The 25,558-nt window shown below is 47.3% G+C and overlaps 1 long non-coding RNA gene across 2 annotated transcripts; it reads right to left on the reverse strand.

Moving 5' to 3' along the window:
• Nucleotides 1-369: 369 nt before the first annotated feature.
• On the reverse strand, nt 370-2,618 carry LOC149127995 (uncharacterized). 2 transcript variants are annotated; one of them, XR_016229660.1, is made up of 3 exons: nt 2,364-2,618; nt 823-874; nt 370-555 (listed from the first exon to the last, which is right to left on the reverse strand). It is a non-coding gene; the product is annotated as an uncharacterized LOC149127995 (long non-coding RNA). The 2 variants fall into 2 exon arrangements; XR_016229659.1 differs by lacking the exon at nt 2,364-2,618 and adding an exon at nt 1,436-1,560.
• Nucleotides 2,619-25,558: the final 22,940 nt, after the last annotated feature.

Consider the following 25,558-nt stretch of genomic DNA (forward strand, 5'->3'; position numbering starts at 1 on the left):
TATGCTCACAGCAGATACAACAGGACTCAGTATTTTCCCATGCCTGGTTCTCTTGATTTCACCAGCACCAGGGCCCAGAGCAGTGCAAAATATATATGTATGCATGCAAACACACACAACACACACTACATGCACACAACACATAGGTACCTGTATGTACACATATATGCATATGCACATGCATGACAGGTAAATGTCAGGGGAAGTGGGGGCAGAAGAACAGATAATGTGATGCCGTCACGTCAAGTCTTTAGACTGTTTTCTTAAATTTTTACATCCTCAAAATAGCAGTTTTATCACTTTCAATATTAATCAATGGGATCATAATTTATTTTTTTAAAGATTTATTTTATTTATTTGAAAGAGTTGCAGAGAGAGGTAGAGACAGAAAGAGATGTCTTCCATCTACTGGTTCACTCCCCTGTTGGCCACAACGACCAGAGCTGGACTGATCCGACGTCAGGAGCCAAGAGCTTCTTCCAGGTCTCCCATGCGGGTGCAGGGGCCCAAGCACTTGGTCCAACTTCCACTGCTTTCCCAGGCCATAGCAGAGAGCTGGATCAAAAGAGGAGCAGCCAGAACTAGAACCGGCACCCATATGGGATGCTGGCACTTCAGGTTAGGGCGTTAACCCGCTGCGTCACAACGCCGGCCCAGGGATCATAATTTATATTTCATCCCTGACATTTCAACACACTTGGTGTTTCCAAAAAGCTCGAGAAATTTTTATCTGGAGTACTGAGGCACATTGTTCCTCCTTCTGTTTCCTAGTCTTAGGACTAATAACTGAGATGAGATAATGCAAAGCTACAATATACGCACTCCTTTTATGGTAGGTGAGATGAAGCAGGAAGCAGACAAGCAGTAGCAGAGCCTACAAGGGAGAAAAAGGAACAGAGATTAGCCCAAAGATACAAAAAATAAAGAATAGAAAAGCAATAACATCAAGGAAACAAAGTTGGTTCACTGAAAAGTTCAACACCTGTAGCTAACATATATCAACACTTGGCTAAGAAAAAAAAAAGAGAAGATATAAATAACTAAAATAAGACATTAAAATGAGGACACTACAACTGAACTGATAGAAATTAAAAGGATTGGGGGCCAGCACTGTGGCACAGCCAATTAAAGCCCCGGCCTGAAATACTGGCGTCCCATATGGGTGCCAGTTCTGGTCCTGGCTGCTCCACTTCCGATCCAGCTCCCTATAAGCAGTAGAAAATGGCCCAAGGGCTTGGACCCCTGCACTCGCGTGGGAGACCCGGAAGAAGCTCCTGGCTCCTGGCTTTGGATCTGCGCAGCTCCCACTGTTGCAGTCAATTGTGGAGTGAACCAGAGGATGAAAGACACGCACTCTCTCTCTCTGCCTCTCCTTCTCTCTGTGTAACTCTTTCAAATAAATAAATAAATCTTAAAAAAATAAAAAAGATGCAACCTTCCATATCAGAGTGCCTGGGGCTCAGTGCTTGCCTCCACACCCTGGCTCCAGCCTCCTGATAATGCCGACCCTGGGAGGCTGCAGGTGTGGCCCAAGTAGCTGAGTTCCTGCCACCTGGGTGGAAGACCGGGTTTGAGTTCATGGAGTTGGTCTCAACACAGCCTTGGCCATCGTGGGCATTTGGGGAGTGACCCAGCAGATGATATTTCTCTCTCTCTCTCTCTCTCTCTCTGTATGTGTTTGCCTTTCAAATTTGAAAAAAAAAAAGTTTTTAAATACCTGTATGCTCTCCTAATGCTGACTCTAACAATATCATGTGATGTCTGTGAAACACAATTTCCTTACCAGTATTCCTGTACATTCTTGCAATATTTTTTAAGTGACTGAATAAAAAAAAATCAAACTCCCCACCTTGTGGTTTTAAAATACAGTTTTCCTGAAATATAATTTGTCTTCACAGCATGTAGTCTGAATCATTGTTGTTCTTGTGACCACTAAGAATTTAAATTCCAATTTAACTGTAGTGTTCATGTTATTTAATTACTATATTCTAACAATCAGCATATAACATCATCCCCAAACACAACTGAAAGTCATAGTCATCTCCTGCAACTTTTTAAAAATTAATTAATTAATTAATTTGAAAGGCAGAGCTACAGAGAGAGAGGTAAGATAGAGAGCGCTTCCATCCACTGGTTCACTCTCCACATGGCCACCACAACGGCCAGTGCTGGAACAGGATGAAGCCAGGAGCTTCTTCCAGGTCTCCATGTGGGTGCAGGGGCCAAGCACTTGGGCCCTCTTCCATTGCTTTCCCAAGCACATTAGCAGGGAGCCAGATTGGACATAGAGCAGCTGGGACTCGAAATGTATGAAATTTGTTCACCTTATATAAATGACAAATGGAAAAGAAAGGACAGATTACCCCAGACTTTGCACTGAAGGAATTGACAGCCTTACTGAGGAGCTCAGCTGCCTGCACATTTCCTTAGAGTGACGATGGTGTTCTGAGCTGTTCTGTTCCCTTCTGCCCTGATCTGGGCCTAGCTGGCTTCTTAGAGAGAGTATCTGTCCTCAAGCAGGAGGCGGTCTCCTTGAAGGACTGAGACCAGTGGCTTTCTGCTAGCTGTGCCCATCTTTCCGTGGGTGACAAAGCGCCTTATACTGGGCTTGTCTTGTGATGCTAATCACTTAAGGCCTCCTCTTCCTTTTAAAACCTGCGACTTGTTTCACTGATACGCTGATGCCAGTTGCACCTGCCACAGAAATGCTAGCACCTGCAAGAGCTGAATTGCCCAGGAAAAAGAAATATAGCTCCCCTGTGAGATCATAAAACCCAAGCCGCTCTCTTATTAGAGAACTTCCGAGGGGCATCAACCATTCGCCTCCAAATTCGAGACTGACCCCTGTACTCTTGTACCCACAGCTCAATAGGCTAATGCTCCGCCTGCGGCACAGGCACACCGGGTTCTAGTCCCGGTCAGGGCGCCGGATTCTGTCCCAGTTGCTCCTCTTCCAGTCCAGCTCTCTGCTGTGGCCCAGGAGGGCAGTGGAGGATGGCCCAAGTCCTTGGGCCCTGCACCCGCATGGGAGACCAGGAGAAGCACCTGGCACCTGGCTTCGGATCAGCACAGTGCGCCGGCCGCGGCGGCCATTGGAGGGTGAACCAACGGAAAAGGAAGACCTTTCTCAATCTCTCTCTCTCTCTCTCTCTCACTGTCCACTCTGCCTGTAAAAAAAAAAAAAAAAAAAAAGGTAAAGCTTCCCACATCAAGTCCGTTCACAGACATTGATGTTTCGCTGGATTCAGTACACCTGCCCAGGCCTGTGTGAGTATTGGGACCCAGAGCCTGTGTTTGTTGGATCACGGTTTTGTCCTAAATCAATCCATCAACCAGCTGCCCTCCTGCCTTTCTATGGGCACCATTCCTCCCTCTCTCTCTTCTTTTCTTCTAATTTACTGTCCTGGTTTATGCAATGTTATAAAAAACAATAACAACAACAAAACAAAACCTAAGCAGGAAATTCTAAGCTATTCATATAGGTCCAGAAATTATTTACATAGTAACTAGTTTTGCACAGTTGTGATGTGTGTCATTATTGTCTTGTTCTACTTCTTTCACTGGATATCTCATTCACAAATTATCAGGATGTTTGCTTAATTTTGGTAGCTAAATGGGTATGACAGAGCAGTTTTTCCCAAAGCCATCCCAGTGCTTCAGGCCAGTGCTTTAACCCGCTGCACCACAGTGCCAGCCCCTTGAAACTTTTAATACAAGTTCAGACAGATGCAAATGTTGAACATCAGAAATAAAATTGCGGGGCCAGCACTATGGTAAAGCCACCGCCTGCAGTGCCGGCATCCCATATGGGTACCGGTTCGAGTCCCGGCTGCTCCACTTCTGATCCAGTTCTCTGCTATGTCCTGGGAAAGTGGTAGAAGATGGCTCAAGTCCTTGGGCCCTGCACCTATGTGGGAGACCCGGAAGAAGCTCCTGGCTTCTGGCTTTGGATCAATGCAGCTCCGGCTATTGCAGCCAACTGGGGAGTGAACCAGCAGATGGAAGACCTCTCTCTCTCTTTCTCTCTCTCTCTCTCTCTCTCTCTCTCTGCCTCTCCTTTTCTCTCTGTGTAACTCTGCCTTTCAAATAAATAAATAAATCTTTTCAAAAAAAGATGCTGTTATCCTACATCAGAGCACCTGGGTTCAATTCCTAGCTCCACCTCCCAATTTCAGTGTGCTGCTAATGCAGACCCTGAGAGGCCATAAATAGATGTTGGCTTAAGTAGTTGAGTTAATTTTGGTAGCTAAATGGGTATAACAGAGCAGTTTTTCCCAAATGGGAGACCCACATGGGAGACCTGGATTGAGTTCCTAGCTATCGGCACTTAGGGAGTAAACCAGCAGAAGTTCTCTCTCTGTGTCTGCCTCTCAAATAAATAAATAGAAATTTTAAAAAACTGCTGTATCACTCTTTAGAACATTTTCAATAGAGTTTCAAAATTCTATGCAGCAACATCTCCCAAGGCAGCTCTTCCTCCTTGAACCTAATTTTCCTGTTTACTTTCCCCACAACAGTTGTATACTACCATAATATTATGCTTCGAAGCTTCTTACTGTTTTTGGTACCATACAAAATAAGTCTATGAAAAATCGGAATTTTAGCACTTCAAGGTGATCATACTAGCCTAAGCATTAACTTTTCTTCCAGATTAAATTTTCATAATAATCATTGGATTAAAAATCACAACAAAATATATTACCACTTTTTATACATAATTAAACCTAAGGATTTCTCTTGGAAAGCAATCTCTAACTCAGTTGCATCATGATCCAACATTTCCTATGCATTCAGTGAAAAGGAGAGAATCCAAAAGTTTAGGAATGGCTACTGTAACATTTTATTTCTTGCCATTAGGAGGTAAAAATGATTACATTATAAAGTAAAACAAACTTGAAGGTCCACATGTTAGAGTAAGTATTTCATAATACTTGTAAAAACAGTTTTTAATGTCTGCTTTGAAAGACACACACCAAATCTGGGAGAAGTCGCGTTAACAGTTTTCTCTGTGGGTTTTAGTCAATGAGTCATGACAGTGTTGGGCAGAGCCAGAAAACATTTACATTGAAAATAATCAGTGGCATTAACCTCTGCTTCTCTGGCGACACGAAGTACATTTTTTTCCCAATAATGTTGTATCCAGGGCTGAGAACAGATAACAGCGGAGAAGAAGAGTTTATATTTCAGTATGAAAATAAGCTCTTCTTGATAATCACTGTGGCTCAGGGCTGCTCCCTCTTACCCTACTCTCAACGGATTCTTAGGAGAGACAATCGTGGCTTAGTAATAGAGACGGGTGGGCCATTTTTAGTCTGGGACTGTGCACAATTGGTACCTACGATGAAAATTATTTGCCATCACAGATTGGACTTCTCTTGAGTGTTGTCATCTATAATCTACATGGCTTTAGCTTTAGATACTGTAAGTCGTATAACCAATCCCCCATTCGTGAGCTCTGGAATGATTCTTACCTTTTCCAGTTGTGAGTAGTTTTTATGAGCTGTAATTCCCAGTGTAGAATATGGGGTTAGAATTCAGGAAACAAACATGTGGCTCCTATTGTACATATTGTCATAGTGTGTCCTGGGTCTGACCAAGCTGGGTGTTTACAATATTATTTGGGAGTTTTAAAGATGCTTTAGGTTATCATAAACTTTTATGTTTACCTTTCTAACATGGCACTCATGCATTGATTCATTGTATTTGCTTGTGTGTAAACTGTCTGCTTTGATGATCCCCTATCTGATGGAGCCTGGGTATTGATCTTTCATATTTGCATTCACTCTGTGTCCTTTGGAAGGCGTTTTATCAGAGATGTTTTCCCTTCGCTGTGCACACAGGTTGTTGGCTTGCCCTTGGTGCACTGGGGCGAGGGGTGCTGTTATCACAGGAGAGCCTGCCAGGGCCCAGCTGCTATGTCCTTGAGTCTCTTTGAAGTCTAAACTGAAAGCATCCCAGTGCTTATTTAGCGCTGGCTCATGCTCTTGTGCTCTCTAGGAGCAGAGTTCACTCCTGCCCTTTGATTTTTATCACACCTACTCTGTGGGCCCTCCTTATGCAATCTTCCAAATTTTCTGGGGTCTCTTTATGCGATGTTGCAAATTCGGGGGCAATCTTTTCAGTGAGGGAGGAAGGGTGGCACAAGTCTCAGCACCTGCGAATCCCAATCATGTACTTGCCTAAGATATTTTGTTTTTGTGATGTCTTTCCCTTCAATGAATTCAGCACCACTTGCCCCAGACCCCAAAGTGAGTCTGCACATGCAGCCAAGTGCCTGCCGTCAGCTCAGCTGTGCTGCTACCCAAGCTTGGAGCTCAGTCCTGAACTGTTTTGGTAACTTCCTCTTGGACTCTGCCCTGGGTAACAGGAACTGAAGAAATAAAAGAAAGTTGATTTCCTTACAAAGCCAGGAAGTGGAATTGCCACTTGTTTGTGGTCAGCAGATACAACTAAGTAGAGACAGTCCTCCAGGCCAGACCCTCCCCAAGATAGGAATGGCCCAAGAACCATGGCAAGAGCACACGGAATATGCTGGAAGTTCACTCCTTTGGGATCGGTCAATGCATTCTGCCTTTGGCATAGCTGCTGAGGAAGCGGGTTTGCGGAGGGGGGGGGGGGAGGATGGCTTCTCCATTACCTGTGGACCGACTGGTAATGTGCTTCACAGGAGTTGTTAGCTCAGGAGTTGTTCCAAGGGGGGAAGGCCATTCGCGTGAGGCCTGATGTGTGGACAGTATCTGTGCTTGGTCTCCCTTCAGAGCATTTCAAAGTCGATGGCAGACCAATTCAGTCCCTAAAGAAAGCAAAGTGCTTGAGGTTAGCTAAATATCAAAGAAATACAAAGATGAATTGGGATATCTGACTCTTCCAAAGTTGACGAGTTATGGATAGGGAGACGAAACTGCTTAAAAGTTTTCTTAATTACTCCGAGTTAAGGTGTTGCAGATAGGTGAGTCTGATGTATAGACGTTCAATTTAAACCTGATCTTTGAGCAATATGTAGCTATCATTCTTTGCTTTGGGTTTCGGGGAATCTGTTTTCTTTACAGAGCCATATTTGAAACTGGAAAAACAAGGAAACTGAGGCGTTTTGTAATAGAGTTACACACTACCTGACAACATTTGGTCAACGGCAGTTCACACATACAATGGTGGCGGCGTTACTTGATGCTGCATAAGATGATATCTTATATCCCATCTTGGTTTGTGTAAGTGCACCCTATGATGTTCACACACAAATGAAATTATCAGGGAGGCACTTGGCATGGAAGCTGAGTTGCCCCTTGGGAAGGCTGTACCTCATATCAGACTGCCTAGGTCTGAGTCCCGGCTCCACTCCCGAATCCAGCCTCCTGCGAATGCACGCCCTGGAATGTGCTCAAGTGATTGGGTCCCTTCCCCCCGGGGAGACCCAAGCTGAGTTCCCAGCTTACGGCTTCACCCTGGGATAAGTCTGTGGCCATCATTTGGAGAGCAAACTAGGGCGATCTCTGTCTGTCTGGATCTGCCTCTCTGCTTCTCAAATAAATGAAAAATTTTAAAATGAAATCACCTAACGGCACATTTCTCAGATCTATCCCCATTGTTACACAGCGGACAACTGTCCTTTGACTATCTTTTGCAGTCACCATGAAGAGACAGTCCAAGCCCAGACTGTCTGTACTTGGACCACTCACTTTGCGTGATGCTGACTCCTGCGACTTCAAGGACTGCCTACAGCAGGGGAGGCGTAGAGCAGCCCCCTAGGACCTCACATCCAAACCCCTGGCTGACCCTCACCAGCTGACGGAGAGCTGAGGTTGGGCTGGGGGTTCTAATCTTTAGAACGGGGAAGTAAAGGAGCATGAGAGCCATGGACCTTGGCTTTCCTCATTTGGTATCAGAGTTTTCCAGAGAAATTATATATATTTGTCATAGGGAACTGGCTCGTACAACTGTGGAGGCTGACAAGTCCCAAGATCTGCAGGGTGAGTTGGCTGCCTGGAGACCCCGGGGAGCCAATGGCACAGCTCCAGTCCTGTTCTAAGGTTTGGGAACCAAGACAGCCAACTGTGTGAGTTCCAACTGAAAGGCCGGCGCCGGGAGAGCTGATGTTTCAGTTGAAGTCCAAAGGCAGGAAAAAGCCAGTGTTTCTGGTCACATGCAGTCAGACAGAGAGAACTCTCTGGTCTGTTCAGGCCCTCAATTGACGGGATGAGGCCCACTCACATTGGAGACGGCAACTGGATTTATTCAGGCTACGGATCAGAAGGCACCTCACCAACACATGCAGAAAAGTGTTTAACCGCTTGTCTGGGCGCCCCATGGCCTGTCAAGTAGACATGTAAAGATCCCCATCACCCCCACAGATGCCCAGATGGCAACTGACTTCAGCAAAAGGAATTCGTCAAGTCTCCTCCTGGCACACTGTTGCATGATGGGAAATGCACCCATGTCCCCTCTGTACAGTTTAGGGAAAACGTGAGTATGATGATGGAACCTCCTTCCTTAAACAGCAAAGGTGATTCAAGAGGGAAAGCCAAGGGACTCTGGACCTCTGACCCCTGGAGAGCACTTCCCACTGTGGGTTGGGGAAAACACACACTCAGTGGCTCTTCCTGGTGGCTCTGGTAGCCCCTGCCCACCATGGGGCCTGCAAAGAGCAGGTGAGAGCCAAAGTTGCCACTGTGGGTAGCTAGGCCCGAGAAACATCCAAAGGAAGGACTCACGTTCTTCTCAAACAAAGCAAACATCTGGCCTATTGCTGGAGAGCTCAGGGAATTTTTGCCTTATATGGCATTGCTTTACTAATCATACCCCACAAATTAACCAGCAGCTGCTTGGAAGTAGCACAATACGGAGAAGCCGATCCCGATGCACCTGGCGCGCAGGTGAGCGTGGTGCCGCTGACTCTGTCTTCTCCCAGCGTGTCCGAGCACCACCACAGAGAGCGAGGAAGTGCAGGTGTGACTTCAGAGCATTCCGGCCGTGTGAAGACCACAACACTCACCCAGCCCGCTGGCACGTGGCTCTGAGCCGAGGAGCTTCCTCTTTTAGAGAGATGAGGGACTCGGGGGTTTAAAGAGGTTAGGTGACAAGTCCAGAGTTGTCTGTTGTGGTGCCTCCTGTGGCGTTTGAAGTTTCGTCTGTGTATGTAAAAGCGTTTGCTTTGCTTTTTTTGGGGGGGGGGGGGACAGGCAGAGTTAGACAGTGAGAGAGACGGAGAGAAAGGTTTTCCTTCCATTGGTTCACCCGATCCGAAGCCAGGAGCTAGGCGCTGGTCTCCCATGTGGGTGCAGGGCCCAAGCACTTGGGCCATCCTCCACTGCACTCCCAGGCCACAGCAGAGAGCTGGACTGGAAGAGGAGCAACCGGGACAGAATCCGGTGCCCCAACCGGGATTAGAACCCGGGGTGCCAGCACCACAGGCAGAAGATTAGCCTAGTGAGCTGCGGTGCTGACCAAGGCGTTTGCTTTCACAGGAAGTCAGCCTCAGTGGGTTTGAGTTGGCATTCAATTGCCCCACGGTTCTGGAGACCAGAGCTTCAAGCTTCAGACGTCAGCTGGGCCAAGCTCCCTCTGAAGATGGCAGGGAAGGGGTTTGTTCCCAGTTGTTTTAGATGTGTACCATCACTCCCATCTTTACGCGATATTCTCCCTGTGTGTGTGTTATCCAAATTTCCCCCTTTCCATAAAAACATCAGTCAGGCCACATGACAAGGTACTGGGGTTAGGACGTGTATGTGTCAATGTCAAGCGGACACAACTCAACCTATAACAGAGCTGTGGGGTTGGATGAGTCCCAGCTGTTTCGTGACCTATTTCTCCGCTGTTCCAGCAGGAGGAACTGTGTTGGTGGGAGGAGGAGAGCAGGTGGAAGCGGAGACTGTAAGCAGTCTTCTCTCCTGCTGTGCCTCATCCATCATCAAGCCACGTGGACTTCTGCTCAAGGGACACGGGGCCTGCATCTTGTGTCCTCTGCACATGCAGGTGGGGCTTCGCCTTCGGTAGGGGCAAACGCCCAAGAGGGGCTTCACGCACAGCCCCAGGATCTAATGGGGCAGAACATCGTCTCCGTGGTATTCCTGCTCCTTGGAGGGGTCCTCTGAGGCTCCTTCATGCTGTCAACCAGCCAGCACGCATAGATGTGGTGACGGGGACATGGGCATCAGGCCACATGGATGTGACGGGGACACGGGCATCAGGCCACATGGATGTGGTGATGGGGACACGGGCATCAGGCCACATCGGTGTGGTAACAGGGACATGGGCGTCGGGCCACATGGATGTGGTGACGGGGACATGGGCATCAGGCCCCATGGATGTGGTGACAGGGACATGGGCATCAGGCCACATGGATGTGACGGGACACGGGCATCAGGCCACATGGATGTGGTGATGGGGACATGGGCATCAGGCCACATGGATGTGGTGACAGGGACACGGGCATCAGGCCACATGGATGTGGTGATGGGGACATGGGCATCAGGCCACATGGATGTGGTGACAGGGACATGGGCATCGGGCTGCATGAACCTTCATTCATTCTCGTGGGACATGAGGAGTGGTACAGTTGGGCAGAGGGCTTGTCAACACAAAACACCATCGGTTTCTTTCCCTCTTGGAGGATCAGGGAAGACACATTGGCTGGACCTTGAAGGGGCCACTGAAGGTGGGGTGGCTCAGGCTCTCAGGAAGCAAGATTAATGGGATTGGGGCAAAGTCCAGAGTAGGAAATCAGGTAACAATTTGCAAAAGGTGTAGTTTAGGGTCTTAAATGACAGCAGAAGGAGTGTGGTCTTCAGAGCCTGTCGCTCCCCCTCTTCATGGAGGAACGACACTAAACCCTGCCTAGGCTTCATATCCGAGTCACGGCACCATTATGTCACTCCCCCTCTTCGTGGAGGAACGACACAGGACCCTGCGCTGTTCTTTTGTCTGCTCGGCCCTCCCCGGGTTTGCTGCTGGTTCTTCCCGGGTTGGCTACCGACCCTTCCACCTCCGTGGAAGGGCGGTTCCCCCTGCCACTTTCCCCACTTCCACGGGGGAGCGGCACACCGCCGGCCGGCTTTCTCGGGGGCTGCACAGGTGTTCCTTCAGATAGATGTTCCCGGTGCATGTTGTCTCTCTCCTCCTTTATAGTCCTCTTCCACCAATCCCAACTCTGCTACCCACACGCCGAGTACGCTGCTCTCCAATCAGGAGCAGGTCCTACAGTTTATTGGTTGAACTGGAGGCAGCTGTGTAGAAGCTGTTTCCTCCTCTCCCAGCGCCATATTGTGGGAGAGCAGATGCATAGAATAAGTCTTAATTCCAGTAACTTAGTCTAGTCCAAGTTGCTCCCAGTTGCTCCCCACAAGAGCCCCCTTGGAAGTTCCTTTTCTTAGTTTTCTTTTTCCCTCCTCTGGAGGAAAACTTGATCGATCCAATGACTGATGGCCCCCACAGACGTCCAGGCCATATTCTCTGCACACTATGAGTGTGTTCACTGATGGGGTAGATAGACTCAGCGGATGGGAACAACGTGAAAGACCTTGACTTGGGAAGGTTATTCTGGATGAATTGGATCCACCCATTCTTAAAATCAGATAGCCCCTTCTGTGTGCAGAGAACCAGAAAGGTGATGGAGTGACAAGGCTTGGCTTTGAAGGTAGAGGAGGGGGCTGTGCGCCAAAGAATGTGAGAAGCTCTAGAAGGTAGGAAAAGAAATTGATTCTTCACTAGAGAATCCAGAAGGAAACACAGCCTTGTGACTATCTGATTTTTTTCGGTGAGAACTTCCACGTTGGGCTTCTGACCTCCCCAAATGGAAGACAGTAAGCCTGTGTTCTTTGAAGCCGCTGTATTTATGTGAATTTGCTAAAGTGGCAGTAGGAAACTCATACAACTGCATACAGGCAAACCTCACAGATATTCTAAGTTTGGCTTCAGATCATTGCAATAAAGTAAATATTATAATAAAGCAAGTCACAATGTTTTTGTTTCCCAGTGGATATAAACATTCTATTTATACTGTAGTTTATTAAGTATGCAACAGCATTACATTTGCAAAGCAGTCTACAGCCCTTAATGAAGAACACTTTATTGCTTAAAAATGTTAACAGTCTTCCAAGACTGCAATGAGTCATAATGTTTTTGCTGGTGGAGGGTCTTTCCTGGATGTTGGCAGCTGCTGGTGGATCAGAGTGGTGGTTGTTGAAGACTGAGTGGCTGTGGACGTTTCTTAAAATAGGACAACAATAAGTTTTGCTGCATCCATTGACTCTCCCTTTCAAAAAGATCTCTGTGCAGGGTGCGACGCTGTTTGATAGCATTTTACCCACAGTGGAACATCCTTCAAGATCGGAGTCAGTTCTCTCAAAACTTGCCATTGCTTTAACAACTAAGCTTGTGTTGTATTCTAAATCCTTTTATGTCATTGCAACAACGTTCTTAGTATCTTCATCTAGAATAGAGTTCATCTCAAGAAACCACCCTAAGAAGCAACTCCTCAACCATTAAAATTCTATCACGAGATGGCAGCAATACAGTCACATCGTTGGCTCCATTTCTAGTTCCAGTTCTCTTGTTATTTCCACCACATATATAGTTATTTCCTCCACTGAGGTCTTGGTTGGAATCAACTTCTTCCTGACTCCTAATACTGTGGAGAATTTTTGCCTCCTCCCATGACTCATGGATGTTCTCATCGGCGTCAGGAGTGGCGAATCCCTTCCAGAAGGTTTTCAGCTTACTCTGCCCAGATCCACCAGATCAATCACTATCTGTCAGCCGTAGTCTACACTCTATAGACCATATAGACTATAGCTATAGTCTTATGAAATGTATTTCCGAAGTAATAAATCTGGAAAATCAGAATTGCTTATTAATTCATGGCCTGCAGAATGGATGTTATTTAGCAGGCATGAAAACAGCATGAATCTCATTGCACAAATCTATCAGAGCTCACGGGTGACCAGGTGTACTATCAGTGAACCATAGCATTTTCAAAGGAATCTTCTGTTCTGAGCCGTGGGTCTCAACACCAGGCTTAAACTAGCTGGTAAGCCGTGTTGGCCACAGATGTGCTCTCATCCAGGCCTGTGGTTTCATTCACAGAGCACAGGGAGAGTAGATTTAATATAATTCTTAAGGGCCGTGGGAATTTTAGAATGGGGAGTGAGCATCGGCTTCAACTGAGAGTCACCAGCTGCATCAGCCCCTAACTAGACGGCCGGCCAGTCGTTTGATGCGTTCACGTTTCCTCTCCAGCTCTGAAAGTCTAGCAGACCACTTCTTCCGATAGACGGCTACTTTATCTGTAGTAAAAATCTGTTGCTCGCTGTAGCCGCCTTCACCACTCGCCTTGGCGAGATCTTCAGGATCACTCGCCGCAGCGCCCACGTTAGCACTTGTTGCTCCATTTTAAATGTTGCACAGGGGCTTGTTTGCCCAGACCTCGTGAACCAAGCTCCTGTGGCTTCAGACTTCTCTGCTGCAGCTTCCTCACCTCCCTCGATCTCTGTGGAGTTGAGGGTTAGAGCCTTGCTGTGGATAGGATTTGGCTTAGGGCAATGTGGTGGCAGGTTTGGTCTTCTATCCAGACCGTTTAGCCTTTCTCCATGTCAGCAACAAGGCTGTTTCACTTGCAGATCATTCGTGTGTTCACTGGGGCGGTCCTTTTAATCTCCTTCAAGGGCTTTTCCTTTGCATTCACAAACCTGGCTGACTGGTTGGTGCTAAAGGGCTCATCTTCAGCCTGCTTTAGCTTTCCACATGCTTTCCTCGCTAAACTGAATCATTTCTAGCTTTTCTTTAAAAAAATTTATTTGTTTATTTGAGAGGTAGAGTTGTAGACAGAGAGGGAGAGATAGAGAGAAAGGTCTTCCTTCCGTTGGTTCACTCGCCAGATGGCCACAAAGGTTGGAGCTGCTCCGATATGAAGCCAGGAGCCAGGAGCTTCTTCCGGGTCTCCCATGTGGGTACAGGGGCTGAAGCACTTGGGCCATCTTCTACTGCTTTCCCAGGCCATAGCAGAGAGCTGGATCGGAAGTGGAGCAGCTAGGACTTGAACCCACGGCCATGTGGGATGCCGGCACTGCAGGGGGAGGATTTAACCTACTGCACCACAGAGACGGCCCCCATTTCTGGCTTTTGATTCTTCCTTTCACTTGATCACTTAAGAGGCTACTGTACGGTTATGAATTGATCTGTTTTCAGAACTGTCATGTCTCAGGGTATAGGGAGGCAGAAGAAAGGAAGAGAGATGGGGAATAACCAGTCAATACAGTAGTCAGAACACACACATCTGGGATTGGAGTTTGCTGTCTCGTGGGAATGGTGTATGGTACCCTAAAGGAATTACAATAGTAATGGCAAAGGTCACCAATCACAGATCACTATAACAGATATAATAACGATTTGGAAAAACTTTGAGGGGCTGGCATTGTGGGTCAGCAAGTTAAGCTGCCACTTGAGACACTAGTGTCCTTTATGGGGAACTAGTTCAAGTCTTAGCTGCTCTGTTTCTGTTCCAGCTCCCTGCTAATGCACCTGGGAAAGCAGTGGAGGACGGCCCAAGTCCTTGGGCTCCTGCCCCAGCGTGGGAGACCTGGATGGAGTTCCAGGCACCTGCCTTTGGCCTGGCCCAGGTCCAGCTGTTGTGGCCATTTGAGGGTGTGAACCAGTGGATAGAAGACCTCTCGCTCTCCCAGTCTCGCCCTCTTTCTCTTTGTTAGTGTGCCTTTCAAATGGATAATAAATACATCTTTTTTTTTTTTTATCAAAAGAAAGGTTTAAAAATTGTAAGAATTGCCAAAATGTGATTCGGAGACATGAAATGAACACACGCAGTTGGGAAAATGGTGCCAATAGACGTGCTACACACAGGGCTGCCCCAAACCTTCAATTTGTGAGAACTGCAATATCAACGCAGTGCAACTGAATTATGTAGGCCTGTGTCAGACCTCTGAGAGCTGAGAGGCAGGAGACTTGGAGAGTACCTAATTTGATGCTGGAGGACACTCTCAAGTCCAGCTCACCTTGTGGTTAGCAGCACCCAGGCTGGAGCTGGGCTTGCAACCCGCAGTCCACCCATGTTTCACTGCCCTGCACTTCCGGCGTCACAGTCTACCCTGCACCTGTAGCCGCAGGGGATGATGGTGGCCAGAAGGCATTTTTACTCTCCCTAATCTGGGACTGCTTGACTCAGAAATCAGTGATCCAACAGTAGTGCCACTGGTTTACAAATGTCCATGGTATCAAGTTAAAATGTATGCTTTCACAGCTTTGCCATGGAAGCCTCCCCTGTCCATGGCTTCCTATGTCCTAAAAATAAGACAAAGAAGATGAAAGAGAGAGAAAGAGCGCGCAAGCACGCACTCCCAGGCCGATGCTCATAAAAATCTAACAAAGGGATCGGGCTGGCAAGGCCAAGGGCATATTAAGTTTCAGGGCTGCCACCTGATAGCCTTCAGATCCAAGGCCCTCGGGTCACTTTCCCTTCCGCCTTCTGTAGACGGCCATGGGGCAGTCACACCAGCCTTTTCTCCAGGGGCCAGCTCAGGGGAATTGCGAGAGGAGGGGGCGCTGTTCTCATTTCCAATTTCCCTCTTCATATTTTGGGGCTAGCATCAGCTCTAAATAAAGTCACGGAGTTTTGGAAAACAAACAAACAAACAAACTGTTCTTTGAAATGTATACGGAAAGAGCATCATTTTCGCAGCCTGCCTAGCTGCATGGTCCCAACAGGGAAGGTGATTCTATTTAAAGAAATGACGTAAGCTACAGCAGTGCGCATGTGTTTACAAACACAGGGTCCGTCCAGGTCTCCAAGTCTCAGCTGACAATAAGATCGTGGCCGGTTGCTGGCTTAGCCGGATGTTTATGGGGGGCCCACAGCAAAGGCAGTGTCCTGTTTAGATGGCTGATGTTGACACAGCTGTCAGAAGTCTCTGACACCTGTATTTCTGTCACTGTCCTCAGCCAACACCCAAGCCTCCCTCCTGTCACTATCTTTTTCTTTCTGTTTCACCCATGGCTTTCACTGTGCTGCTCACACCCGTGTGTGAGATGTTTTACTGGGTCTTGTAAAGCTTTACTGCTGAGTGCTGGCAACTAGATCCCATATAAACCAACCGCGTTACCAAACTGAACGGACCTGGAGGTTTATTGCTATGGGTTTTCAAAAGCATCATGTGTATTCCACATTCCCTATTTCTCGGTGGAGCCAATAACCGTGGAAAAGCTAAAAAAATGTGCTTGCTAATTGGGAGGAGAAGATTGTGAACATTTTATTTACACAAAATGCCAAGTAGCATAATATGAGGCCCAGAGTTTGGAAAGAGTCTTTCAAAACACAAGGGGTAGGGGTCAGCGCTGTGGCATAGTGGGTGCTGGTTCAAGTCCCGGCTGCTCCATTTCCCATCCAACTCTCTGCTACGGCCTGGGAAGGCAGTGGAAGACCTGGAGGAAGCTCCTGGCTCCTGGCTTCAGATCAGCACAGCTCAGGCCATTGCAGCCACCTAGGGAGTGAGCGAGCGGATGGAAGACCTCTCTCCCTGCCTCTCTGCCTCTGCCTCTCTGTAACTCTGCCTTTCAAATAAATAAATAAATCTTTTTTAAAAAATACAAGGGGTAGAAATTAATATCATCCGCTAAGTCATGTTTCCAAAATAAGTAAATCAAGTCACGAGAGCCAATTATCCATTCGAAGGAAATCCGGGAGATAGAAAAAGAGCTTAAATGACAACAAAACCCAAACCAGGGGAAACTCTGCCGGACAAATGATCGTCCTTGTGTACCCATAAGGGATTGGCTCCAGGACTCCCCAAGGACACTGATAGCCTCAGATGCTCAAGTTACTTATGTAAAACGGAGTAATATTTGTATATAATCCATGCACATCTTCTATACACTTTAAATCCCCTCCAGAATTACTTAGAACACCTAACACAACACAAATGTGGGGCTGGCGCCGCCATGTAGTGGGTGAAGCCGTCACCTGCAGAGCCGGCATCTCATATGGGTGCTGATTTGAGTCCTGGCTGCTCCACTTCCAACCCAGCTCTCTGCTGTGGCCTGGGAAAGCAGTGGAAGATGCCCCTGCACCCATGTGGGAGACCTGGAAGAAGCTCCTGGCTCCTGGCTTTGGATCGGCGCAGCTCCGGCCATTGCGGCCAATTGGGGGGTGAATCAGTGGATGAAAGACCTCTCTCTCTCCCTCTCTGCCTCTCCTTCTCTCTCTGTGTAACTCTGACTTTCAAATAAATGAATGAAAAATCTTAAAAAAACTCACAAATGCTCTGAAAGTAGTTGTTATACTGTCCCATTGTATTGTTTCAAGAACAATGACAACAGAAATCACCTGTACGTGTTCAGTCCAAAAGCAATTAAAAATATCTTTGATCTGTTGTGAGTTGGATCAGTGGTTGGGAGCCTGCAGATACAGAAGACCACCTGTATCAGGAGGGAGAGAGAGGGAAGGAGACCATCAGACGGGCATCCTGCAGGGTGATAAACGTGAGATGTATCAGTCACTGGCAGTATATGGTCCTTATCATGCAGAACATTGGAAATCTGAATGCCAACTGCATATTTGATCATATTAAATAATTATCAGTTTTTAAAGTATTGTGCTTGTACATTTTATTTTTTGAAAATTTCTTTTATTTCTTTGAATGGGAGAGTGACAGAGACATGAGAAGGAAGTAGGGGAGGGGGGAATATCTCCCATCTATTGGTTCACACTCCAATTGACCACAGCTACCGTGGCTGGGCCAGGCCAAAGCCCGGAGCCATGATCTCCATACAGATTTCCCACATGGGTGACAGTGGCACAAGCACTTGGGCCATTATCTGCTGCTTTCCCAGGCACATGCGCAGGGAGCTGGCTCAGAGGCAGAGCAGTCAGAACTTGAGTTAGGCTCTGTCATGGGAGGCTGGCATTGCGAGCAGGAGCTTACCCTGTCTCGTTACAAAGCTGGCCCCTTGTGTTTACACATTTTAAAAACAATTCCCTGTGTTAGAAATATTGGTTGAAATATTTACATAGGAGCAATCCTTGATTTGCTTCAAATAGTATGGTAGGCGGAGACAGCTGGGGACTTAAACAGGCGCACACTGACTTGATTGCAATGAGAGCAGGTGTCAACTCTTCATGACACCCCGGACACCACCGAGAAGGAGCTTGTGAAGGGAGGAGGTGTATCTTGGCTCATCATTTTGGATGCTTAGTGATCCAACTTGGAATGGCCCCGTTGGTCTGGTGTCTGGCGAGGGCAGTGGAGAGCAGAAAGCTTGCAAAGGAGGAGTCGCATGGCGAGCCAGGGAGCAGAGATAGAGGGAAAGGGACCATGCGTGTCCGTGTCTGTGTGCTGTTTCCTGATCCTGGGGGCTCCACCCCAACAACCTAACCCCATCTAATCACGTCTCAAAGGTTCTGTCCTCAGAAACATCAGTGGATTAATCGTCCACGCTTAATCCGTTAGCCATTCACATGAATCCACGAAACGTTAGCCCAAGGCCTTGGGGACCTAGCCTTTAACACATGGGCCTTTGGGAAACGCTAGGGCGGATCTGCTGGAACAGGGCGCTGCCGGGCTGTGCCCCCGCCCTCCCAGACCACCAGCTTTGTTCTCAGCCCCTTTGATGCTTCCCAGGACACTCCCACTTCTGGGCAACATAGGAATTTTTTAAAAATATTTTTTGCAAACTTTTTTTGTTTAAAGCAATTTACTGCTGCTCGTTGCATGTTCCAAGTCTGTCTTGACAGTTCCCCAAGGGCTCCTTTTATTGTCACATGTAAAGCACTGCTCTTTCTCGGAGGAGCGGAGGAGCGCTGCTTCTGTTTTACATTCAAGGCAGTAGACCACTCAAGGGGGCCATGCTGTTTTGAAGCTTTGTCTATCAAACGGTGAAGGCCGTTCCCTGACCCCTGGAATCCAGACAGATCTGTGACTCGGACCTGACGAAGTGCACAGCTCGAGCCGGGCTTTGGCTGGGAATGTGCCCAAGCCCAGTGCCCACACCGAGAAGTGAACCTCCTGGCTTCCAGTCCACTTGCCAGCTGACCACCTGTGTATAAGTGGTCCTGGCAGGCTTAGCTCTGGCCATTGCAGCCATTTGGGGAATGAACCAGCAGATAAAAGACCTCTCTCTCTCTCTCTCTCTCTCTCTCTCTGGCTCTACCTCTCTATGTAACTCTGTCTTTCCACTGAATCAACCCACAGTTCAGTGGGCTGGGGTTGACAGTTCTCCAATGCATTCATTTTTTTTTTCTCTTTTGAATGCTGGAATAGTTAACTGATGTAGCCAGTGATTACTCTTTCTGACTGCACATTGCAATTGGATGGTACCCGGGAATAGCACTTGACCAGTGTAATGATGGAGATATGGAGTAGGGTATTAACCAAGACTTGGAGGTCAGAGAGCACCCCATAAAGTAAGAAAGGATAAGGAAAAATTTCCAAGGAGAAGGAACTGTTCCCAGAAGGTTGGAGGTAATAGAATGAATGAATGAGTGAGGAAATGAATGGATGCATGGAAAAATGAATGGATAGAGGGGTGGGTGGTGGATGGATGATGGCTGCCAATGTGATATCTTTTAATCAAAATCTCTCACAGGGGGCCTAGCATGATGGCATAGTAGGCTAAGCCTCTACCTGCGGTGCCAGCATCCCATATGGGCACCAGTTTGTGTCCTGGTTGCTCCACTTCCCATCCAGCTCTCTGCTATGGCCTAGGAAAGCAGTGGAAGATGGCCCAAGTCCTTGGGCCCCTGCACCCATGTGGGAGACCTGGAAGACGCTCTTGGTTCCTGGCACTGTTCGTTGTGGCTGATTTGGGAGTGAACCAGCGGATGGAAGACCTTTCTCTCTGTCTCTCCTTCTCTTTGTCCCTCTCTGTCTCTCCCTCTCTTTTCTCTCTGTCTCTCCCTCTGAATTGTCTTTGGGTAGTATGTCTTTGAGATCCTGAAGTCTAACCCTGTCATAAAGGGAAACTGAGACTCTAACTCTATGCCGCTTGGTAATGTAGATTTTCAAGCACACATCTTCTATCCACCATGAAAGAATAATAAGGTTGTTTATGTTGGTATTCCTAGACCTACTGCTACCTGGTATCAAGCAGGTACGTAAGGGAACCAGCCAGTTGGAGACTTCGAAAATGTCACCAGGGACACTTCCATCACACTTTGTATTAACACTGTGGGCCCACATTTGCTCATGCCTTGCCACTCGTTTCTGCCTAGACCACAGTATATAAATACCGCTTTATTCAAACTGCCTGGCCTTCGGTTTTGTTGGCTTCCAACCCTCTCCTGCTGACTTCGTTTTGATCATCCCCTGAACGTTTTAAAATCAGCACCTCCTGAACTCCTCCCTGGGAGAGGTGTGCTGCCCCCCCCCCCTCGCTGCTTTCCTGTGTTAGAGAATGGTTAGAGTCCGCGGGGACCCAGACCTACCTCACACTCAGTGTGGTTTGATGAAGGGCAGCGCTTCACAAAGGTTCAAAATGGGAGACGTGAGATGGTGCAGCTTAATAGAAATATGCCAGTTTTCAGCAGTGAGCCATCAATTTATAAGTGCAGAAGAGAAAGCAGATAAAGAGATATTTTAATTTTTTAAAGATTTATTTAAAGTCAGAGTTACACAGAGAAACAAGGAGAGGCAGAGAGAGAGAGAGAGAGAGAGAGAGAGGTCTTCCATCTACTGATTCACTCCCCAATTGGCCACAACGGCCAGAGCTGTGCCAATCCAAAGCCAGCAGCCAGGAGCTTCTTCTGGGTCTCCCATGTAGGTGCAGGGGCCCAAGAACTTGGGTCATCTTCTACTGCTTTCCCAGGCCATAGCAGAGAGCTGGGTTGGAAGTGGAATAGCTGGGACTTGAACCGATGCCCATATGGGATGCTGGCACTGCAGGCGGTGGCCTCACCCGCTACACCACCATGCCGGCCCTGAGTCTTATTTTATTTTAATTGAATACATATGCGGCTCAGCATCATGGTGCAGCAGAGGAAGCTACAGCCTGAGACAATGGCATCCCATATTGGGGCACCGGTTCAAGTTCCTGCTGCGCCCGTTCTGATCCCTGCTAATGTGCAGCTAATGTGCCTGGGAAGGCACGCAGCCGGCCCGAGTACTTGGATTTCCACCACCAACCTGGTAGACTGGATGGTATTCCAGGCTCCTGGCTTTGGCTTGGCCCAGGCCTGGCCACTTGGGCCATTTCGGGAGTGAACCAGCAGGTGGAAGATCATTCTCTCTCTGTCACTCTGCCTTTCAAGTAAATAAATAAATAAATCTTTTTTTTTAAAGGTAAGACTTGTGATATATAAAAACTAACATAACCTACAGTTTCCATCTATGGGCTTCATGTACAGAAATGAGTTTGAATTCACTTGTAAAGATACTTTTAAAAGTTCATGGAAAACGGAATAGAAAGATAAGTTTTTTTTTCAGTGCAAAAAAAAAAAAAGAAATTCATGCATACCTGGGGTCTTCATAATGTTTGTGGAAAATACATATTATGAAAAACTATACATTGATTTCAAAATATGTTTCTAAATTATGTGAGCTTGAACTTCTTTTTACGGATTGTTTATTTGAAAGTCAGAGTAAGAGAGGGACACACACACACACACACACACACAGATATCTTCCATTTGCTGGTTCACTCCTCAAATGGCTGCAATGGCCAAGACTGGGCCAGACCTAAGCCAGGAGCCCAGAGCTTCTTCAAGGTTGCCTACATGGGTTCAGGGGCCCAAGCACTTGGGCCATCTTCCGTTGTTTCTCCAGCCACACTAAGCAGAGATCTGGATTGGAAGTGGAGCAGCTGGACTCGAACCAGCGCCCACAGGGAATGCTGGCATTGCGGGCAGTGGCTTAACTCTCTGTATACCACAACACAGCCCTCCCCCGACCCAAACGTTTGGAAGCTCCCATGGGTATCTGTTGCTAACATTTGCTAGAGTTGTGAGTCACAGAGGAAAGATTAATCTACACTCAGACAAGTAAGGGGAATCAACCTCCCCTAGTTCATAAGCTCATTCTTTACACATGTTCACTGTACAGAGAAGGAACCTAGGCAGGGAGAAGTTAACTGTGTGCCCCAATGAGAGGCTGAAATGAACTTGGGAGTGATGGACACATTTGCTTCCTTGATGGTGATGATGCTTCCTCCGTGCACATGTATCTCAGTACTTATCAAGTTCTATGCTTCAACTGTGTGCAGTTTATCGTGTTTCAAATATCCCTCAATAAAGCTTTCTTTTATAAAAAAAAAAGAAAATAAGGGCAAAATAAGAGAGAAAAAACAAACTGCTATTGGACTCTAATCTTTAGAAATCCAGATGCCTGGGGCAGGCATTTGGTGCAAGGCTTGTCACAACTTGGGGTGCCTGTGCCCATACCAGAGTACCTGGTTCAAGTCCCGGCTATTCTGCTTCCAATCCAGCTTTCTGCCAACATGCATCTTGGCAGGTAGCAGCTCATGGCTTGGGTCCCTGCCACCCCCGTGGGAGACTCAGATTGAGTTCTAGCTTCCTGGCTTAGGCCTGACCCAGTTCTGGCTGTTTGGGTCCAGTGGATGCAAGATCTCTTTGTGTCTGTCTGTCTGTCTGCATTTCAAATAAAATGAAAATTAAAAATTTTAAATCCAGATACAGGCATAGTCTTCAATAAAGTACCTCTTTGAGGGGATAGCAGGAAAGGAGAACTCATCAAATAAAAATGATAGAAAGGATGCATTTATCATGTGCAATGTGAAGACGTATTTGAATCCAGATTCAAACAACCCAGCTGTAAAATGACATTTGTGAGAACTTCAGGAAAGTGCAAATCCTTCTGACTATTTACTAACACAAAGGTATTCGTGTGTTTTTTTTTTAAAGTGACAATAGTATTCTGATTTTGCTTTAAAAATTTAAAGGTGATTTTTAAAGAAAAATACAGATTGGGTTAGGAGACAAAATGTTCGGATTGCTGTCATTTGCTTTGAAACAATCTGGTGGAGATATTTAAAATGTTGAAGAACTCTGGCTAAGATGTTTGGTGTGAAAATGGTGTTCTGTGTGATTTTTCAAGAGGATATTTTTGAGATACATGATGACATCTTCACAGAGAAAAGGCCATGATATTTGGGATTTGTCTCAACACTGTGCAGGGGGCGTTGGCACAGGCATTGATGACCTTGGTGAGGCTGTTGCTGGACACGTGCGGGTTCAGTTGGAGGCGCTATTCAATCACGTGTTGATTAATGATGGGGCATCTTCCGAGACGCGCACCGTCACTGTATGAGCAGCCGGGAGCTTATCCAGAAAGCGAAGATGACCATGACTTCACCAAATGATAGGATCTCACCGAAGCATTGTCACAAAGGCCATCAGTTATTGACCAAAACCCATCACAAGGAAGTGAAAGGCTGTCTATGTGATGTTCTCCAGAACGCAAAGTTAAAAGCCCGACTTTCTGAAGTTGATTGCTTCAGGGATGGATTACGAATTGCTGTTAGCCCACTACACGGATGGTTCACTGGGAACCAGGCACGCCACAGAGCTGGAGTCAGGGCACACAAACCGTGAGAGGGAAGGAAAGGACTACACGGGGCTGGCACTGTGGCATAGCGAGTAAAGCCACCACCTGCAGTGCTGGCATCCCATATGGGCACTGGTTCAGGTCCCGGCTGCTCCACTTCCGATCCAGCTCTCTGCTATGGCCTGGGAGAGCAGTAGAAGACGGCCCAAGTCCTTGGGCCCCGCTCCCACATGGGAGACCCGGAAGAAGCTCCTGGCTCCTGGCTTTGGATCTGTGCAGCTCTGGCCATTGCAGCCAACTGGGGAGTGAACCAGCAGATGGAAGACCTGTCTCTCTGTCTCTCCTTCTCTCTCTGTGTAACTCTGATTTTCAAATCAACAAATAAATCTTTAATTAAAAAAAAAGGACAACACTTATGTTCAGGTCCCCGTGAGACGCACTCCATGTGCAAGAAGCAGCCGAGAAGATACAAGAAATAGAAACTGCAGGTCTTTAAAGACAGACCGAAGCCATATAATTTCCATTATCATAAGAAGCCTTCACAGGGTATTGTTTAACATGAAAGACATCTGGTGGTATTTAAAAATGAGAGTATGAAATAAAAGTTACAAGAAATTGTTAAATACCCTGTGATCGCAGTTTGTACCTGGGTCAAAGGTGATGTTTTTCTCAGAGAAAACTGAAGCTTGGATGGTTTCCATTTTGCATCATATCCTGCTTTAGGCTGCCCTAAAACAAAGGCAGAAACAAAAGACCCCAGGCCTCCAATGGTCTCTTCGAGGTGTCACCATGCAGCCTCTGAGTTTCCCCTTTGGCCAGCTCCTTATGTTCGTGTGCTTTTGTCAGCATGTTTATCGTCTTCCTCACTCTCCAACTGCATTTCCCGTCCAGAAACACTACCTCAGGGGTTATATTTAGCCGTGCTCACAGGATCCCCCCATGCTGCAGCCAGGAAGCAGAGCCCGGCAAGTGCAGGATGGGATCCCAGGATCAAGATGTTTCCTGGATAACAGCTCCTTCCCTACTCCGTCCGAACTCGCCACTCCCTCCACCCTCTCCACTCTGCGCCACATCAGAGTGGGTGATGCTAGGCAGCCTGCAGCCTGTGAGACTCTGATCTCTTGGGAACACTGCTGTCTCTCCATGGAAAGAGAGCTGGAGTTTGTCGACCCTCATGTAGGATGAGAATCTCACTGGCGTGTCACCTGCAGACATGATATTCCTCCACCAGCTGCTGCCACTCATTCTGATCCAGCTCTCTGCTGTGGCCTGGGAAAGCAGTAGAAGATGGCCCAAGTCCTTGGGTCCCAGCACCCACGAGGGAGACTCAGAAGAAGCTCCTGGCTCCTGGCTCCTGGCTCCTGGCTTCGGATTGGTGCAGCTCCAGCCATTGCAGCCATCTTGGAGTGAACCAGCAGATCGAAGACCTCTCTCTCTCTCTCTCTCTCTCTCTGCCTCTCCTTCTCTCTCTGTGTAACTCTGACTTTCAAGTAAATAAATGAATCGTTAAAAAAAAAAAAAAGAGAGAAAAAACAAAGAGTCCACTCCCTACCCTGTGGCTCCCAAGATCATTGGAGGGACAAGACCAAGAAGTGGCTCAGGGCTTGTGCTGTGCTGCCTGCAGTGCCAGCATCCCTTATGGGCGTTGGTTCGAGTCCCATCTCTCCACTTCCAATCCAACTTTCTGATATGGCCTTGGAAAGCAGTAGAAGATGGCCCAAGTCCTTGGGCCCCTGCACCCACGTAGGAGACCTGGCAGAGGCTCCTGGCTCCTGGCTCCGGATTGGCACAGCTCCAGCCATTGTGGCCACTTGGGGAGTGAACCAGTGGATGGAAGACTTTCTCTGTCCCTCTCCCTCTCCCTCTGCCTTTTTGTAACTCTGCCTTTCAAATAAATAAATAAATCTTAAAAAAAAAAAAAAGTGGCTGATGCCAGTTGGATTACTGATGGGTTTGAGTCAATGGCCTAGAGATAGCCTTTCATGTAATAGATTTGCTGAGTCTACACGGATCCGGAGTGCTGAAACTGAAGCTTAGCACAGTTTTTTTTTTTTTTTTTTTTTTAA

This window comes from Oryctolagus cuniculus, chromosome 2 (genome assembly GCF_051225735.1).
Source record: "Oryctolagus cuniculus isolate XC-2025 breed Fujian yellow rabbit chromosome 2, ASM5122573v1, whole genome shotgun sequence".
In the NCBI taxonomy this organism is placed as follows: Eukaryota; Metazoa; Chordata; class Mammalia; order Lagomorpha; family Leporidae; genus Oryctolagus; species Oryctolagus cuniculus.